The sequence below is a fragment of the Cebus imitator genome, unplaced genomic scaffold (assembly GCF_001604975.1).
Source record: "Cebus imitator isolate Cc_AM_T3 unplaced genomic scaffold, Cebus_imitator-1.0 Scaffold763, whole genome shotgun sequence".
NCBI lineage: Eukaryota > Metazoa > Chordata > Mammalia > Primates > Cebidae > Cebus > Cebus imitator.
Genome location: NW_016108078.1, coordinates 529,190 through 532,276, shown reverse-complemented (window position 1 = coordinate 532,276; position 3,087 = coordinate 529,190). Strand labels below are relative to the sequence as shown.

The window sequence follows — 3,087 nt, the reverse complement described above, 5'->3', positions numbered from 1 at the left end:
CTCAATTTGGGTTTGGTTGAAGTTTCCTCATGATTATATTCAAATAATGCATTATTGGCAGGAATACTGTGTAAGTGATGTTGTGTTCTTCTCAGTGCATCATAATAGAAGTAATGCCAGTTTGTCCCAATGTTGGTGAGGTTAACTTTTATTACTTGGTTCAAGTGGGGCCTGCCAAGCTTCTCTGCTATAAAGTTGTCATTTCTGCCTTTATAGTTTATGAGTTCTTTGTTGGGAGATATTTTGAGGCTATGTAAATATCTGTTTCCTCATTAAACTTTTGCCCACTAATTTTAGCATCCATTTATGATTTTCTAACTCCATTATTCCTCTTTCTATTTATTAGTTGGCTGTTCTTATTTATGTATGTATTTATTTATGTTAGTATGGACTCATGGGGATCTTATTTTATTTACTAGGTTATAATACAATACTAGCATTACTTATTTAGATGATTAAAATGCCCTTGATTTGGGGGCCCATTCATGGTAGCATTTGTGTCCTTTTGATATTTTCCCATCATTCTTTGAATACTTCCTTACTTTCTGGGCACAGCAAGACAGATATTCTAGGCTCATTTTGTCTTTCCCCTGCCCCACCTTGGAATCCAAGTATTTCTCCATTCCTTTAATTTATTTATTTATTTACATTTAAAAATTTTTTTTGAGGCAGAGTCTTGCTCTGTTACTCAAGCTGGAGTGCCAGTGGCAAGATCATGGCTTACTGCAGCCTCAACCTAGCTCCTGGGCTCAAACAATCCTCCCATCTCAGCCTCCCAAATAGCTGGGACTATACGCATGTGCCACCATGCCCAGTTAATTTTTTAATTTTTTGAAGACATCAGGTCTTGCTCTGTTGCCCAGGCTAGTCATCGACTCCTGGGTTCAAGCGATTCCCCCCCGCCTCAGCTTCCCCCTGATTCCTTTTAGTGGGTAATGTAATTTAGAAAAACAGCCTAACTATTGAGTGTGTTTGCTGCTACTAGGGAGTTATTGCTTCTAGAGTTCTCAGCAGACAGGCTATGAAGTGTGTGTGCGCATTCATATTTCATAGCTGACTTTGCTTCTGACTTTGTGTACTAGGAGAGAATTTATATATTTTTTGCAATGTATCTCCAGTGTACACTCAAGATCTCCACTTGGTTGTATAATGACATTTCAAATTAAATATATCCAAAATCAAACACTTACATTTGCACTTCTCACTATCCCAAGCCTGCTCTTTTCACTGTCATCCCCATCTCAACAAATGGCAACTCTGTCTTTCCTTACTCAAACCATATAGCTATGGTTGTCTTTTTTTTTAAAAAAAACAAAAAACAAAACAAAAAAAAACAGAGTCTTGCTCCGTCACCCAGGCTGGAGTGCAGTGGTGCTGTCTTGGCTCACTGCAACTTCTGCCTCCTAGGTTCAAGTGATTTTCTTGCCTTAGCCTCCTGAGTAGCTGGGATTGCAGGCACTTACAGGTGCGCACACACCGGCTAATTTTTGTATTTTTAGTAGAGATGGGGTTTCACCATGTTGGCCAGGCTGGTCTGGAATTCCTGACTTCAAGTGATCCCCCTGCCTCGGCCTTCCAAAGTGCTGGGATTACAGGCATGAGCCACCATGCTCGGTCAGCTATGATCATCTTTTTACTCTTTGCTTTCTCTTATATTCCACTTCAAACCATCAGCATGTCTTTCAAGTCTTACTTTTTAAAAATGTTTGGGGGAGTACATAGCAGGTGCATATATTTATGTGGTACACGAGTTATTTTAGGCCTGGGCATGGTGGCTCTCGCCTGTAATCCCAGCACTTTGGGAGACCAAGGTGGGAGGATCACTTGAGCCCAGAAGTTTGAGACCAGCCAGGGCAACATGGCAAAATCCCATCTCTGCAAAAAAATTTTAAAAATTCTTTTTCATGCCTGCATAGTATTCCATAGTGTATATGTGCCGTATTTTCTTTATCCAGTCTGTCATTGATGGGCATTTGGGTTGGTTCCAAGTCTTCGCTATTGTAAATAGTGCTGCAGTAAACATACGTGTACATGTGTCTTTATAGTAGAATGATTAGTAATCCTTTGGGTATATACCCACATGGATGAAGCTGGAAACCATCATCCTCAGCAAACTAACACAGGAACAGAAAACCAAACACCGCACGTTCTTACTCATAAGTGGAAGTTGAACAATGAGAACACATGGACACAGGGAGGGGAACATCACACACCAGGGCCTGTTGGGTGCTGGGGGGAAAGGGGAAGGAGACCATTAGAACAAATACCTAATGCATGTGGAGCTTAAAACCTAGATGACGGATTGATAGGTGCAGCAAACCGCCATGGCACATGTATACCTATGTAACAAACCTGCACGTTCAGCACATGTATCTCAGAACTTAATGTAAAATTTTAAAAAAATAATAAACATAAAATATATTAGCTGGGCATGGTGGCCCATGGCTGTAGTCTCAGGAGGTGGAAGTGGGAGTATTGCTTGAGCCTGAGAGATGAGGCTGCAGTGAGTCTTAATCACATGACTGCATTTCAGCCTGGGTGACAGAGCAAAACCTTGTCTCAAAAGAATAGAAAGAGATATTTTGATATAGGCATACAATTCATAATAATCACATCAGTGTAAACGGGGTATCTATCACCTCAAGCATTTATCCTTTGTGTTGCAATCTAATTATACTCTTAGTTATTTTTAAATGCACAATTATTATCGACTGTAGTTGCCTTGTTGTCCTATTAAATACTCATTAACCTTCCCCACTCCTTCCCTGACTCACCTCACTACCCTTCCCAGCCTATGGTATCCATCCTTCTACTTTCTAGCTCCATGAGTTCAATTGTTGTAGTTTTTAGCTCCCACACATAAGTTGAGAACATGCCAAATTCATCTTTCTCTGCCTGGCTTGTTTCACTTCATATAATGACCTCCAGTTCCATCAACGACAGTATCTCATTCTTGTTTATTGCTGCATAGTGCTCCATCATGTATAGTTTATTTGACTCTTACTTTAACATATATCTGGATCTTGACTTCTCAACATGTTCACCATTGTCATGCTGGTCTAATTCAGCTCTTTTTCTTTCTTTCTT

At 40.1% G+C, this 3,087-nt stretch overlaps 1 protein-coding gene across 5 annotated transcripts in view; it reads left to right on the top strand.

The window, feature by feature from the left end:
• WNK3 (WNK lysine deficient protein kinase 3) overlaps positions 1–3,087 on the top strand; it is a 176,025-nt gene that overhangs the window by 98,346 nt on the left and 74,592 nt on the right. The gene's annotated exons all lie outside the window — the stretch shown is intronic.